Consider the following 17,037-nt stretch of genomic DNA (forward strand, 5'->3'; position numbering starts at 1 on the left):
ACAGGAAGAGGCGACATCTGAAACAGCAGATACCGGTGAAAGTGTAGAAGGTGTCGCAACGAGGCCACACGTCCAAATTCAACACTTCTATTTTCGCCTTGGTAATACAACACAAATCCAGCTTGTTCATAATTTCTTTGTCACTACATGAAACAATCAAGTTCCTTCGTCAGCAGCAAATTTTATTTATGGCAGTAATCGGGAAACACTATAAAGTACTAACAGCTGCCCCAATTATCTAAAAAGGAATTGGCAGCCAAAAATCCTGCATAAGTGTCATTTACAGCTGAGAAAATGACTGTGTCATCAAATACACGCGACTTTTGTCTCCAAAGAAAAGCTTCAACTTGATTATTTGTTGCACCAAACTTTTATTTTTCTACTTTAACCGGCGCGATATGATCATAAAAATAATGAATTCAAACACTTCCAAGGTATTAACAGCTTAGCCTAGAGTGGCTTTTTCATATAAAAGGAGATGCTTTAGGAGAGCTCAGGGATGAATGTGTAATGAGCTCAAAATAACCTAAAGGCCTTTTTTTCTCTCTTTTCCCCGTGTCCTCCCTCCCTCCTCCCTTCCCCGGCCTTTTTTTCTCCTCTTTTGGGAAACATGCCTTTCCCAGCTGCACAGCCCCCACAGCGCGAGGCCAGGCCAGGAGCACAGCTGGCCAGACTTGGTGGAGCCAGTCGACAGGCGCATGGAGCGCAGCCCGCCCAGGGCCCGCTTCCTCCGCAAACATGCCCAGGTGTGGGGCCTCTGAGCTGGGCTTCTGATCTCCACCAAACAGCCCTGTGTGTGTGTGTGTGTGTGTGTGTGTGTGTGTGTGTGTGTGTGTGTGTGTGTGTGTGTGTGTGTGTGTGTGTGTGTGTGTGTGTGTGTAGGGAGGGACGGTGGAATGAGGGATCAAGAAGGCATGGGGGGGAGGGGGGGTCACGGTGTAGAGGGAGGTGTCCCTGCTGAAGCTGTGTCAACACTGTGTGCTAATGTGTGTGAGTATGTGCATCTGTATCTGCATGTGTTTGTGTTTGGGGAAGTGAGGGGTCACCCCTGGGGGAGACAGTGGGCAACAACAATTACCGCAGCATTGTAGCTAAATTGTCTCTGAATTGTTTGTCCCTGCCCACAGTCAGCTGGTGCCAGGAGAGAGAGCGCTTGGAGTGGGTGCGTAATTGCTGTGCAGCGGCTCATTTGAAAGATGCAACACTGCTTATTAGCATATAATAGAAAATAAATGATCACTTGCCGAACAAGTGCTCGCGCAGAGCTCGGCAGGCTGGTGGAAGCACAGCATCTTAAACGCTGACCGCTCTCCGTTCACGTTTGCGCTCGACTCCTTGAACTTAAGCAGAAACACATTTGTGGACTCATCCAGCTCAGGCCACAGAACGTGCCTCAGTAACTTTCTCATAAATCACGTCATAAATCAGCGGCCAAACGTACGCTTAAACTATTTCACATTTTTGGTAGCAGTGAGCGTACCTGTGGATGATGTGACCCCCCCCCCCCGGCCTCGGTTTTACTGTGGTACCGCAACACTGTGATCTCACATTGGCCTCGCTGACGTCCAACCCATGCGTTCAGCGTTAGAACCAGATTCCAGCACCTCTTGCACACGCTGCACTGGATGAAACCTAATGTAACAGGAGGCGTATGAGCTGAGGTCAGATCAGATAAAGGCGAGGCCAGACGGCCTCAGATAAGCTCTTTGAACGGCTCTATCTGCAACGTCGGCAGGACGCTCCCCCCTCCAGCCGTTTCACATGGTGGCTGCTGGCCAGGCGGCTGCTTCACTGGCCTGTTTGTGGCCTGGCCCTGCTACTAATTAACTAAGCCGGCCAAGGGCCCTCTCTGACTGACTGCCTTGTGTCCTGCACTCCCCCGCACTCCCAATCAGGGCTGCTCATATGTGCATGCTAACAGACAGTCACACACGCAGACACACTGACTCTATTGGAGACCCCAGGAGGATCTTAGATGGTGGAGAAGGCCCCCTAGTGGTACAAGATGGAGGCTTTGGAGGACGGGGATGGGATGTGTGTGTTTGGGTCACAGTTTCGATCTAGTTGGACTTTTTGAACAGAAATATGGAGTTGGTAAATGAGTTCTTAACTTCAGCTGGGCTGGGTCTGCTGCCTCATCATGTCGTGGCCTACTGAAGGTTCACCCAAACAGCGGTGCATGTAAATCTCACTGTGATTGCTGAGTCTTAGAGTCGTTGTCCAATGTGAGCCTCCGATGAGCGTCCAGCTGTGGGTCTACAGTGTTACAGCAGCGCTGCCCTCCCACGGTGCTGAGGTTAAAGCCCAGTTAACCTCACATGTCCAGGAGCATTCCAGGGACTGTCAGCTGTTTTTCCCTGCGGCGTCCCGTTAAAGGCGCCGGGACCTTGTGTGTCTGCGAGATAAAGAAGACCATAATCAAGATGTTTGAACAACCACGGAGGGTGTCACACGCTCCCTGTGAGTAAGAGTAAGGAGGATCAGCTGGGATTTGTGTGTGTGTGTGTGTGTGTGTGTGTGTGTCTGTGTCTGTGTCTGTGTCTGTGTCTGTGTGTCTGTGTGTGCGTGCGCATTGTTTCACTGACTTGTTTGTGTGCTCCTGCTACAAAAAATGAGTTGCTCACCTGTTCACACACACACACACACACACACACACACACACACACACACACACACACACACACACACACACACACACACACACACACACACACACACACACACAGCAACATTGTGATCTCCACATTTTTCCTCTGTGTTCACCTGTTTGTTCAGAGGATGTTCACCTTAAACACAGCTCCAGTGCTTCCACGCTGCCTGTTTGAACAGCTGAGTGAAGCGTTGACTTTGGCACTTTACACAATACTATGGGATTGGTTTGGAAACACCCACACACACATAAAGGGCCTCCTCTTGCTCCTCTGCTAGTGTGGACCTGGATGTGTTGAATGCTGCCCCGTGACCCACTCAAAGACTTTTTCCCCCTGTTAAAATACTTCATTCTGATCTGATGGAGTACAATAAGAAATCTGGTTTTAAGTGCATGTTTGTGGTGTGCATTGCTTACTATATATGGGGGCCTCCCAGTATAACGTCTAATTATGTGTTGAGCACACTGATGGGAAAGTACACACACACACACACACACACACACACACACACACACACACACACACACACACACACATCCAGCAGGAATCTGTAATTGTGCGAACGCGCTCTGTCGTGGATGAAGCTGTGTGTTATTGAAGCAATGCCCTGGTGCCAGTGAGACTAGGAGGCAGAGCAGCAGAGGGTCTGTGTCTGTGGAGAAGACAGTGTTTATGGCAACAAGCTGTCCACTGGTGGGCATCCACACATGAATGCCTTAAAAGGAAGTCGAAGGTTAAAAAAAAAGGTGTGGAAACGTTCAACCCGCCCTCATACGGGCAGGGAGGGAGGCTGTTACACGCGTAATGCGGCACAGTGGGCTCGTCGGCGTCTGTCTGTCGCTGGCCAGTCTCTTTTGGGGGTCGGGGTGGATGAGTTTTGTGGCTGTGGTGCTGCCTGAGGCCTGGCTGGGCTGATTTACAGGCAGCGTGGGGACATGTGCTGGGGATACTCCCAGAGCAGCCTGGTGGGGGCCAAAACAGCCGCACTGCTGCTGCTGCACATCTGGAGTCTAGACTGAGCGGCTCTGCCGAGTGCCTCGCTCCCTCCCTCCTTCCCTCTCCACATCCACATCCACATCCACATCCATCCATCCATCCCTCTGCCTCAGCTGCTCCTCTGCCCTTCATCCACTGTTTGTGTAGCTGCTGGGGCTCAATTCAAGTTTAAGATCGGTTCTCACTTTTTCCTCTCTCCCACTCACTTTCTTTCTTCTCTCTTTTACTCTTGTCTCTTCCTCTTTCTCTCTCTAGCCAGCCTCCAACACGTCTGATGCAGAGCAAACTAGTCGGGGAAGGAAAAAAAAGGGACGAGTCAGCGTCATGGAAAGCATGTGGAAAGCATCATGGAGGGGATTGTTATTCCTCTCTCTCCGAAAGCCAAAGCCTAAGTGTTCACAGGGGAAGTCTCCGTCCCGTGATCTTTCAAGGAACCGAGGTTCAGGCTCCTGAGCCACAGAGGGGTCATATAAACATATTGCTTCTGACATACATAATAAACAGCCGTGTAATAAACATGCTACTTCATGTATTCACACACACACTACGCACATACACATTGTCTCTGGCTTGATCTCAGAAACACATACAGCTTCTCCCATTATCCTGGATGTGCATCACATAAAGGAACTTATTGTCTTCACAGTAGAGGCCACACTGTGCAAACAGACACATGTCTGTCGTTGCACAGGATGGATTATAGGATGGAGGGATGTGCGGAGTCATCGTTTGCCTGACGGTGGCCATTTTGACTTTTCTCAGGCAGTAAACAATGCATCAGGTTTTCCCCCTTGGCAAACGAGCACAGTCACAACAGTGTCGGGCGTCGGTTTCATTTACCACAGACAAATAGGAACCTCTCTTTCTTTCCATGTTGCCTGATTTCCTCTCCCAGTAATGAACACGGGTGTTTTTTACTGCCATCCTCGCCCCATCGCGTTCACGCTGTGGAATAAATGGCTGCGTTCAGCTCTCCGGTGCTAAACAGCTCGTAAAAGGCAGCTATACGATACTCTCCAACAAGGCCCGAACCTGTGCGGCCGCTCGGCCGCCTGTCGCCGGACTGCCCCCCCCCCCCCTCCCCTTCAAATGGAACAAATTATCCGGCTGCTTGAGTCGAACAAGGTAATATTCATTTTCGGGAGAAGCGGAGAAAGAAGCGGAGAAAGAAAGAAAACATCTGGACGGCCCCGCTTGGTGTTTGCCTTCTCTGGAAGCCATTAGAAGAAGCGGCGCCGCTGCTCCGAATGGTCCTCGGCGCCTCACGTTTCACTGTGGTGGAGCCGTGCACATCCTCTCGGCACCTGTGTCAGCTCTGGTTCCCACCCCGGCGTTTTGTGTTGTTTCTACGAGGGGCGAGAGAACAGGCGCAGGCATCGGATACGACGGGGAGGGAGCGTGACGGACAGCAGGGCGAGCGCTTCGCTGCAGGTGACCTCAGCTCTCTGCTCCTAAACCGCGCGTCGGCGCCGCCGGGGGAACATGCAGCAGAGTTCTCCACCAGCGCTCCCAGTGCGATGATGACACAGCGTGATGTCAGAGTGCAATCTGCTGTTTTAGGTTTTCGGCGGAGGCATTTTGACTTTTCAACAACAACACAGCGGTGGTGACAGCCGCAAAGACACCTTAATGCCGAGTGATTTACTGCAACGCAGGCAGCCCGACGGCTTTGTTGTTTCACGGCTAAGTGCTGAATCACGCCGGTCTTTGTCACGGCCGTATGTTGCACAACAAACACGCGCGTTGTGTACTTGCGGGGCTGCCAAGCTAAAGAGAGCCTGGGTGTCTTGCCGTTGCACAATGAGCCACCGGCCGGATGGCTGGATGGAGAGGCGTGTGCGCTGGTGTGTGTTGAGGCCCGCAGACTGGCAAAACATTGTGTGAATCATCCGGCGTCGCGTGGGGCAACGGCGCTGTCAACACGGGCCGGACGCCCCGCTGGGACAGGCTCGGCGGCAGTTGTGGTGCAGCTGGACCGGTGTCAAGTGCGTTTGTGCTCACTTAGACAAACACAAACCTTCATACAACAAAGCACTGATAAGGTCAGGTAATGTGTTGATAACAAAACTAATGGTTGCTCTGCAGTAGAGGGTGAATACTGATGTATCATCTGCCTGACTTTAACCACTTAAACTTGTGGAAGGACGACTAACGCGATGAGTAGCGCTGCAGGACTCTGGGGTTTTGGCTGATCCCGTGTGACCAGTGGCTCATGATGATGTGTAGGATTACCTCATCTTCGTAACCCACATAAATATTGTGTAACAGTGAGATCGTTCGCTGTAATTCTTCTAATTCTTTCCTTTTCAGCGTTTTAGCATCTACATGTTTGCGTGTTTTGAGTTTCACACGCTCCTCTCTTGTTATTTATTTTTTACTCTTTATTATTGCGTTGCATATTATTACATTGGGTCAAACACTGTCTTGGACTTTGAATGGGGGAGGCCGGGTGAAAAGGTGAGCTCCGTCAGCGGTCACGCCTTGTCAGGCAGAACCAGACCAGAACGACAGGTGAAAGAAGAATTGTTGTTCCTGCACTGACTCAACTGGATGATATCAAAATAGAGATTATTGTTGCACATTCTGCTGGGAGTGTCTTCACTTGTATGTGTGGACCTGTTTGTGGTGGAGGAACAGGCTTTGGCGTTGGTCACCTTCCGTGTTAACCTGGCTTTTAACAAACTGTCTAGAGTTTATTTTACTGCGTCCTAAACTGCCTGCAGGTGGCACTTGACCTCTCATTGAACTTCCCTCTTTTTCTCCTCATGGTTGTTCTTAGTTTGATTCAATGAGTTCAACATCAGCATAAATGATAACATTTTCTACCTCTCTATTGCCTGCGCACATGATCTATCTGGAACTACAAGCATCTGGCTTCTCACTTTGCCTGTGACAGCGAAAGCAGCTTGGCTCCCTCACACTAATGCCAGTAATAACAGCTCCACTGGTCATCACAACAACAATTATCAGAGACAGATTTGAACAGACCATGACCTGCTCTCTCTGGTGCAGGATGGTGTTTCACTCGCTAAGGCTCCATCCTCACCACTAGTGTCATTTGGTCTTAATGGTAACAGTGGGTTTCAGCACTAAACAGTGGAACGCTAACGTAGAACATGACGATGTGCTGTTCAGGCGTATGACGTGTCCCGGCCAGAAGCTCAGCGCCTCTGGGAAATAATGAAAAGTCAACACAGATCCCTGTTGTTGACTCAGAGACAGCTGATACAGGTTAATATCGGTGCTCTCTCTCCTGCTCTCTGCAGCTCCTGCATGAGTTTGTGTAATCCCCCCCTCCAGCCCTCCAGGGCAATGAATGTCAGACACCTCTGACATGTCTCATTTACACCCAGTGCTTTCCAGCTATGATGAGTAGATCAGTGTTTGTCATACTGATCTACTTGAACCAAGGTTTCACATCCAAAGGTCACTTTTGTTAATGTGATCAATACACATTATAAACAAAGGAAGTAATTTATTCTCCAGTGATGAAACATTTATAGTTGTGGTGATAGACTTTTGGGTGATTAGGAAAACAATCCTATGTGGTTTTATTTGATTCTAAACCATTCTAAATGACCTATAGGGATTTGATTTTTCGTTTGTGATTTCAATAAAGATTTTAAATTATTTACATTAATGTTACATTAATTAAGGGTTGTTTGTATCTTTGGCAATTTAATTAACAAATGATTCATTCTAATAAAACAATTCTAATAATAAATCAAGAACGTTGACTGAATTCTGCACAAAATCGGCTTTGATTTTAAGTAATTTAAGCATTACATAACAAAATAACAAAAGAGTTACTGATTAATGTTGTAATGATTTCTGCAATGATTAGTCTGCACACCTTGTTCTGTCAATTCACCACTCAGTCAACTACATCACAACCATGTCGTCGATTTGTTAACAGACTGTCAACATAAACCAAACCACTGGCGCCCTCTGCTGTGGTAAAATGGTTTATGTACACATATAGAGAAATTTAACAAAAGACGAAAACATTTACTGATTTATTTTATTTCCCATTATTACATCGTTTTATTTGCTGGAATCTTTTTTATTTTTAATAAAAAACCGAAAGACTTTTGCAATAATATTTAATTAAATGTAATGTAAAAATGTAAATCTATTCGTATTAATTATTATTATTATTATTATTATTATTATTATTATTATTATTATTATTATTATTATTATTATTATTATTATTATTATTATTATTATTATTATTATTATTATTATTACATTTGAAGGTGGACGGGCGCTGATACCGATAAGAGTCAACAGATGTCGCTGCGAAATAGCCAATGCTAATATTAAGCTAGGTTTAATACACGTATAAACACAGACAGACGTACTGTAATGTACTACACCAGGTAAGATGAAGCACGGGTGTGTTCACGTGTCTGTATTCTTGCTTAGATTAACAGAGAAACGTGTTTTAAAACGGTTTAAAAACGTCCACAGTACCAATAATCAATAATCAAGCAGATTTTATTAATCTCATGTTTGTGTTTGCAGTTGTGTCACACATGAAGACAGACAGAGGAAGACTTTCATCAGCCTCCACTGTAAGTCTGTAAATGTGATATTAATAGGCGAGTGAGTGATGTTTGATGTTTCAGTCTCAATGAATTATATATAATGTGTCCTGGAAAACATTACACTAATCTCTGAACAAAACACTGGGAACCTCAACAGCTGTCTTTGCCTTTTCTCTCTCATTAAAGAGAGGCAGACCGGAGATGCTCTCTGTTCCTCTGATCTGTACGCATCTCTGTCTCACACACACAGGTCAGTGAACGCCTCGATAGCTTCGTAAACAAGCAGATATTATCGCTCAGGCTCAGCATAGTAGATATTATACTGATTATAAAGGGCTTGAGGACGGATTCTGACCAACTAATGAACCTAATCGCCTAAATTGAGAGAAATTCCGTAGTATCACAAGCAGAAAAACACTAGATTGCAGTATGAGAAACAGGAGCTCAGGTGACTCACAAACCCGTGATGTGACTCATTTGTTACTTTCTGGATCAAGATCTGCAAGGGAACATCCTGAATTTAGTGTCACCGTCGTCCTTTCCTGTCCTGCCCTGTTCACCCTCCTTGATATTCGCCTGGCACTTTGTCCTGGCGTGAAGGAGTTGGTCCCATGAGGTCATGCTGCTTCTAAGGAGCTGTGCTTGGTCTGCGACACGTCTCAGGTAGATAGCAACATGTCATGGCTTGGCGTCCTCCCATTACTCACTCTGGTGCTATATCTTTCCCAGAGTGACAATACTAAGACAAATGCGAGCTCGTGGTGTGAGCTAAGATGTGATTCATTCCTCCAAGCCTTCGTCTTCTGTGGCTCCGATGTGACTCTGTTGTAGTTGTGTTGCTTGTGCGTACCTAATGCACTTTTTGGAGGCGGACGTGGGTCAACGTGTGTCCCCCCACTCGCCTGTCGTGAAGTAATCTGTCGTTTGTTATGTTCTAAATCATATCAGTCAAAGCTTGACCAAAAGCTGTACTCATGAACCAGGATGACCTGTGACCTCTTCATACAGTACGTCTCCATTGTCACATTTTCATAAATATCCACAATTATGTTTTACAAATACTACTGTAATTTGTTTATTTCAGCTGTCAGTGGTTCTACCGTTGCGGCTTCTAACTTTTGAATACGCTTTAACACTGCAGTGGATTTATCCTCTAACAGAGCTTGGTAGTACACATGATAATTAGATTACTGTAATCTAATTATGCATAACACAGCGCTCCACACCCTCCTAATAGGAAGGATTCTTATAAATTCACCTCGTCTCAGCAGCAGATTTCTCATTCGCACGCGGGGCCGGGCGCACATCGCACACAAGGTTCCCGCTGTCGTGTTGTGATGCCTGCGTCTCCCTTTCAATCGCGCCATCCATCTGTGCTCTTCACTTTCTGACTTTGTCTCTCCTCTGAGTGCGTCTCAGCCATATTGTGGTTTGAAAGGTTTCTGCTTCTAATGAGCCAATTGTTCTCGTGTTCCGTTCCCCTCGGGGAGCGTTGTGCAGCTAACAACATTCTGCTCGAAATCATTTTAAAACATATTCACTGCGCCAGGGAGGGATGGAGGCCAACAAAACAACAATGCCTTGGAGCACGTACAAAATGAAAAATGTGTTAATGACAGTCTAGCTCGCAAAGTGACAGCGCATTCTTTTCCTGTCAATTAGACCTTGGTTATTCAAAAGCAATTTGCAACTCCCTGCAGAGTGAAATGTGTGCCATCTCCCAGGCCTTGCTCTGTGATTGTGTAAGTGATATATTCATTCCATTCCTGTGTGTGTGTGTCCTAGTTCGAGACGCAGAAGTGATATCAAGGTTAGTAACAAGCTATTGTGAGATGAGGCCGTGGTGCTTTATCCAGGCAGCATCTTCCCATGCAAACAGAAAGGTGTAGGTCTATTTTGGTGCATTTGTGTGTGTGGGGGGGTGGGTGTGGGGGTGTGCACACGCACCCTTGTGGCCAGCGTTTACAAGGGGTATTGATACAGCTGGCATTCATGGCCCTGATTAATTGCCATGGCATTTGGCCGTTCTTTGTAAATGCCACATCCCATGCTGAGCGCTCGCTGAATGGATGTCTGCCCGTTGCACCTACCCTTTCGTCCTTTTCCCTCTCCTCTCCTTCCCTTTCTTCCTCGGCCCCCTTCCCCACTTCCTCCTACGCCTCATGAAAGGTTAGCTGCACTTTATCGGCTCCTAACTGATCCCACGCCGCACACATGCGCGGCCCCTCCACAGTTTTGTCCATTGCGGGGTTTTTTCTCTCTCCGTGTCCGACAGCACCGGTTCAAAGGTATCTTAAGGTAACATCCTCTGCGTTTGTGTCTTTAATCTACAGTAAACGTGTTATGATTAGCGCGGGTGAAAAAGCCCTTCCTTCCTTGTGTGTATCCCCCAAAGACCCAACTTCAGCTTGGCTCAATACCTTCAAGAAAAAAAGATATGAAGAATTAGCTTTCATCCTCAAGTGAATTAGTTTGCTCTATCTTAATGAGGTTTGCCATGTCAGAGGGAACAGTTCAGGCCCTGCATGCTAAACAGACTGAAATTGGAATATAGTGTTAGCTCCCTAACTGCAAAAATACCTTCTCTCCAGCTCTGATGCCAACAATGCCACGCAATTACCCCTCACACACAAGTTTATCTTGTCATTCCCAAATGGGGATGGAAGACCAAGCGGAGGAGAAGTCGTCTTATTTCTTTGTTTTTGGAAAACTAATTCCGAAATCTAATTAACTGAAGAAGAAACATGTCGCCACTTTGGTTGCAAACATCGAACATAGTTATGCAAATGACCCCAAAGATTGCAGAATGTGATTTGACAGCATCTCATTCTGGATGGTGCGGGGCCAGATACAAAGATTACTCAGCCGTGTCTGAGTGGAGGCAAACAGAATGTGATGAGCCTGGTAATTCATTGTGCTGCTATTTCTCCCGTTTGACTACAGACGGCTCATTAAGGGGCAAGGTGTCACCCGGGCCGGACAGATAGGCAGACGGGACCATTTTTCTAATAGGCCGCTCTCTGCTCTGTCTGCATCAGCTTTTTCTTCCTGCTTTTTGCGTTGCTGGCATAATCTAGCTTTTCTTATACGAGGTGCCAAATAGGATTTAACACAATTCATCATTTTGCTCCACCGAGGGGTGAGGGAGATGCTATTTCATCTTCCCCCTTGTCTTGAGTTTGCTTACAGGGGTTATACCAGGGCAGCCGTGCAGAGATGGCCAGAGGGCTGCAATAAGCACCAGGGGTCTGACTTTCATTCTCACAGGTATTAAACACACCTATTTTACCTAACTAAATATAACGCCAGCTCACCACAGCCTCCCTACGACTGACAAACGCAGAACACAATGAAAATGCGCCCTTGCGGCACTGACCTTTCTGTTTGATTTCATTCGGTCCCATTCTCGTCACAGCCTCTCAGCTCCTGATTACATGCCAGCATTTGTTTGCAGAGAGCCAAACAAAAAAGACGAAGGCACAAACAAGTAATTAATTATTGAGGACGCCAAACCTGACCGCTTGCTAATCTACATAGGCGTTTAAAGCCCCTTAATTTATAATTCAGGTCCTTGTCTCACTCCACTCGAAGCTGGGATTGGGAGGCTGTGTGCACTTCACTAAGGTGTGTCTGTACAGAAGGTCCTGCTTTGACTCTTATACTGGAACGCTTGTGGTGAATAATAATAATAGATAGACCAAAGGTTGTGCGTGTACCCCAAGGAAGTGTATGCAAATGTATATTATGTTGTATTTATCCATATTATAATTATAAGGCACTCTGGGGTTTGACAAACCGACAAGTGTGGCAGATATACTGAGTCTCTGTGCTTTCGAAATGGAGAATCACATGGTGTGAAGTGAGTTTCGGCTAATTAGCCTGAGATGTGAGGCTGGCTCTCGCCCTGCCTGGGTTGTGTTCCTCAGGACTCCAGACAGCGATGGAGAAGGATGCTCTTTGATCTGTGGATCCCACAGTCTGATAACATTTCTACAACCTTTGCAGTGTGCGTGCTTGTAGTGCATACGACTCATCCAGGCAGTTCAAACCCAGCTGACTTTTTACATTTATGCCTTTTCCGCTCGACAGACAGTATAACTGCATTTCAGTCTGGTTGCAGATCCTTCAGCGCAGATAAGATTTGTCATAAAATGTCACATTCAACTTTTGATTTAATCCAACCTTTTTATATATATATAAAAATAAACAGAACAAAGCACAACTTTAAAGGGACTGGGATTTATTTCCGCAGTAATTACACAAATCATAAATGTATCACCGGTTTAGAATTTCCGTTTATTCATTTACCTGCTTTTAAAATCAAGGCAGTTGTCATTTAAATCAAAGTGATTTTTCATTCCAGTGAAAGATCTGTTCCTTCCAGAGCACTCCTCCCTCTGCCAGCTGAAGATCAAACAACATGGTGAGACTGGCAGGGTGTCCCCGTTCTAATTACTATGTGCTAATACATCATGTACTAATGCACACTGATTTGGCAGACGGAGGATACACGAAATCAATGTGGAACTGTTTTGTACTAACAAGGCATGATACAAACCGTGTGAGATGTCAGTCAAGCTGCAGCTTGGGAGCGTTACTTAGAAAATTAAACTGCAGTTAAGCTTTAGTTTGCAAATGTGACCAAAACACTGCTAATTGTTAAAACTGGTTAATCAGTGTGATTTGTAACATCACATCCTCCTCACTATAAACCTATGTGCTTTTATATTTTCATTTTCTTTCAGCTCAAAAACTTCATAATGGAAAAGGCCATTGATTTTTCTCTCTGTTGATTTTTCTTGGACTGTATCACACACATTCTAGATAATATTCTGGCAATTAAAATGTTTCCAAACAGAGCTTCTCTTTCTCTGCGGCTCCATTTCAAATCTGTAAGCATTGATAGGAGTAGGAAGCATCATCCATTTGATCGACCTATTTAAAGCATGGAATGAGTCGGTGATCCCAGAATTCTTTCAAGCATTGAACAACATTTATTCTTTTGCATTTTTTAGCTTTGTGAGAACCAGCATGAAGATAGGTCTAACTAAAAGTCTAGCAAGTGGCGAATCAAACCTCCCTCTGCACTGAAGCTAAACCCAGTCAAACATTCTGTCTAACTTTGCTTTTGGCCACAGTTCACCAGACTTCAGTAGATGGTACGTCCCACAACATGGCAGGGAAGCAATGAAAGCATAGAAAGCGCAATGCTGTTGGTTGTACAGTTCAACACAGACGTCTGATCCAACAAACTCTGAACAGAAATCCAATAAGTCCAGTTCACATGATAGAAGATACAGTAGCTCTGATGGATCAGGTCTGAAATACTGAGGTGAAACAAAAAGGTGAAACTCATCCAAGTGATTAGTGAGTTATGCATGAGGTCGTCTTCTTCCTAAGTCGTCTTCTTGGCTGCTGTTACAGCAAGACAGGAAGTGCAGCATAAACTAGTTTTGCATTGAAGGTCTGCAGCCCAGACAAAAAAGCCAAAGATCGTATTTGATTTTACAGTGAAGAACATTGCTGGTTTTAGTCCTTTGGTGGGATTTACTGACAGTGTTCCAAAAATAGAAGCACGATTCAATTTATTTTTGCGCTTCGCAGATTGTGTGACGGTGTCAGTTCAACTTTTGTTATGCGTCGTGGCATTTTTAAGTACAGGCAAGTCTGACATTTACTTTTTTTAATGTGAATGCATGAGATACTCAGAATCCTGTATAAGATGTGGAAGAGCTCGATATATGCAACTAGGCCGCCTTTTTCCCCTCGGCTTTGTGTCTGTCTTCATATCTGACTTTTTTATTTGTCCTTGTCAGGTTCACAGTAACTCTATAACTCAAAAAAAATAAAATTCCCCCTCACTGCAAACTCTATCAGGAAAGCGATGGAGGGAAAATTTAAAGTTTGTTGTACAAGTAAGAAGAAAAAGGAACTTCAATCCACTTACTTAATTTGATATTTTACGTTTAATCGCCAAGGTTCTAGTCAGAGATTCTTCTGAAAAACGTCCTTGGCCGACAGCCCAGCAATTACACTCGAAATCAGAAATGGCAGAAACCTTTTTTAAAGCCTCTGCTTTTTTTAAATTTGACTATTTTACGATTAGGAGACACACAGGAGCTCGAGTGAAATAAGCATGTTGACTTAAAATTAACACAGAAGGCTGGATGCCTCCGGTTGCATGTTTAATTTTTTGATGTTTGTGTGTGTGACTGTTGCACTTTAACGAACCCCACAGACGTGTGACAGGCTGCGCAGGGTGATAGAGTGGATACGCGTCCGTCGCCCTTTGAAGCCACTTGCTCAGGGGTTAGATAGCCCTTTTAACTATTCTACCTGCCTCTGTGCCACTGTGCTATTTTCAGGAGGCTTGTTTCACGGTCTCAGGACTTCTCCCGTCCTCACTTCTGTCAATCCCGTGTCCTTGAGTTCGCACACTGTCAGCTCCTGGGTTCCTACCCTTCTATTCCTTTTTGTGTTCCTCTCCCTATCTCCGTTTCTCTTCATAACGTAGCCATGGTGATATAGAGCTGTCTCAAGGACCCACTTACACACACACACACACACACACACAACCGGGGATTGGTAGCATGGTAGGAGGGGAGGCATGTGTGGCAGGGTGAGCTCAGCCTTGAAGCAACCAGCCCAGACCGATACAATAGGACGAGCTGCAAGGAGAAGGTCTGCTTCATTTACACCGAGCTCGCCCCTCTTCACGCACACCCAGCTGACACAGGATATTTTTATCAGCCTGGCGCACACACACACACACACACACACACACTGCACAAGAGGAATAAATTCATTTGCAACAGCACACTCCGAGCCAAGGACAAGATCTCAGCAGGATAGAACATAGCTGTCTTTTCATACCAGAATTGGAATCATTCTTATTTATGCCCCTGCCTTGTCACTACCGTGTAAAAGTTTTGTGTCCAGTGAAGCAGAAAACACAAAAAGCGGACGCGCCCCACAAGGTCTGTAGCCTTCCCGCTCTCTTAAGGTGTGGATATTTGGCTCTGCTATCAGGCAGCTTGTTTCCACGCAGCCTTCTCATTACTCCTTCTTTGCCATTCTCTCTTTTTTTTCCCCTTGGGAATTTGTCTGATGGTGGGAGACATCACCCAGAAGTTTACCCTGTTCATGTACCAGCTACTCATCCTATTTATAAGGCCATGCAGCCATCGGGCACAATATTAAAATGTTTCCCGTAAGGGGAGAATGGAAAGGCATGGAAATGCATCTGTCAGCTCACACTGAACCCTGTCCACCTCGTCATTAAAAGCTTCAAGCAGACTTAGTGTTGTGAATTAGTGTAGGTTGTTCATCTCTTATCTTTCACCCACTGGAGCATCCTGTGGGAAGGATCTTGGGATTTATAAGTTTCCTACCTTGTCAAAATTTTCATTAATGTATGTTCCGCTGTACACTGCCTTTAGCCACATTAACCCGCTGTCACAAACAACCGGCGAGGACCCTTTTCCCGGGGGGTTCCGCTCTTCGCATGCCTTGGTTTGAAAGAGAATACATCAGCTGACGTGAGCCCACATGAAAGTCAGAGGGATGACACAGCTCCAAGTGTGCGCGAGGGAGTGAGCGCATGAATAAAGCATGCGCCAAAGTGGTGTCATTGGGCTGCTGTGTTGGCACGTCGTCACTGCTCAGGAAAAACATGGCCGTCTCTGGGGCATTGTCTGTAATTCAGTGTGTTGGCGCAGCTGGATGGCTCCGTCATGTAACATGCCCGGAGTTACAGGCGTCACAACGCAAAGGGAAAAGTTTCATTTCAATCAGTTTTATCTGCTCGTCCAAAAGGTCAATGGTTCCGCGCGTCCTGAATGACAATATTTTACTTAGAAGCTGCATTAGCGTCGGAGGCGCCTGGTGTCAAAGCAGCAAATACCCTCCTCTTTATTCCGGAATGCAACGCAAATCTCCGCCTCGGAATACTTTGCTTCGCAAATGCGAGGAAGAGTCACGGCGAGGAAAACGCGCTGCGCTCTATCGCAGCAGCTCGACTTGACTTCTGCGCAGCGACACAGATATTGTGGTGTGCCGCGCCGACAGATACGTGATCCATTGCAGGCATTGTAATTGAAAACACCGAGAGGGGGTGGGAATTAATCTCTCCTTCTCCCCTTTCGTCAAATTTCCATGGAGAAATACCTTGTAATGTAGATTACAGATAGGAGTGTTATTGATTAGACGGGGAGGGAGGAGAGGCGAGGAGGTGCAGAGGTTCTCCATCACTAATCTCTCTGGCTGTGACTGCATCTAAATAACCCGCAGAAAGGGATAAACAGGCGCATCCATCACGGGACGAGTGGCACGGACAGTGATGGATGCCTCCACCCTCTGCTGCACCTCTCCTTTCCCGGTCAGCGATGGGAAGTGACACTGGCACTCGGGAGAAATACCTGACGTGAACCTAACGGGAATACATTCTTTAAGTCGGCGTTGATGGAGGAGCGCGGGCCAGGCGTTATATGCGCATCGCTGTGAGTTTGTCGTATTGTCCCCATGTCCTTTACACCCTTGTCTCTTTGAGTTTGTAGGATTATCCGTCTTGATAGATCCTGTTTGCCTTGTGAAAGAGGCAATTGGTTTTGTGCATTTGTGTGCGTGTGACTCCCCCCATACGTGTGCATTTAGTCCTCCTGTGTATAAATTGATTTCTATCCGCATGCCCATGTGCTGAGCCGAATCTCCTGAACCCAGCGAGCAGGCGTGTCCACGCCAGCTCGCCTCGGAGGTGCCAGTCTGATGGATATGGTGTGTATGCCAGCCTGCGCCGTCCCTCCCCACCCCTGCAGCATTAAGATTGATCCCTCGTTTCCTCC

General features: G+C 46.2%; 3 long non-coding RNA genes across 5 annotated transcripts in view; 2 read left to right on the forward strand and 1 right to left on the reverse strand.

The window, feature by feature from the left end:
- Positions 1 to 17,037, reverse strand: part of LOC114855072 (uncharacterized) — a 48,062-nt gene that overhangs the window by 2,796 nt on the left and 28,229 nt on the right. Inside the window, exons 3-4 of the long non-coding RNA XR_003785861.3 lie at positions 3,854 to 3,933; positions 2,193 to 2,395 (exon numbers count right to left, since the gene is read on the reverse strand). This is a non-coding gene — a long non-coding RNA (uncharacterized LOC114855072). The remainder of the gene's footprint in view (positions 1 to 2,192; positions 2,396 to 3,853; positions 3,934 to 17,037) is intronic.
- Positions 632 to 7,778, forward strand: LOC114855073 (uncharacterized). Of its 2 annotated transcripts, none has more exons than XR_005897772.2 (2): positions 632 to 746; positions 3,903 to 7,778. It is a non-coding gene; the product is annotated as an uncharacterized LOC114855073 (long non-coding RNA). The 2 variants fall into 2 exon arrangements; XR_005897771.2 differs by lacking the exon at positions 632 to 746 and adding an exon at positions 2,323 to 2,460.
- LOC114855075 (uncharacterized) lies at positions 7,914 to 13,197 on the forward strand. 2 transcript variants are annotated; one of them, XR_008694654.1, is made up of 5 exons: positions 7,914 to 8,029; positions 8,175 to 8,224; positions 8,384 to 11,464; positions 12,561 to 12,620; positions 12,943 to 13,197. It is a non-coding gene; the product is annotated as an uncharacterized LOC114855075 (long non-coding RNA). The 2 variants fall into 2 exon arrangements; XR_003785863.3 differs by having other exon boundaries at positions 8,384 to 12,620.

Source organism: Betta splendens, chromosome 5 (assembly GCF_900634795.4).
Source record: "Betta splendens chromosome 5, fBetSpl5.4, whole genome shotgun sequence".
Lineage (NCBI taxonomy): Eukaryota > Metazoa > Chordata > Actinopteri > Anabantiformes > Osphronemidae > Betta > Betta splendens.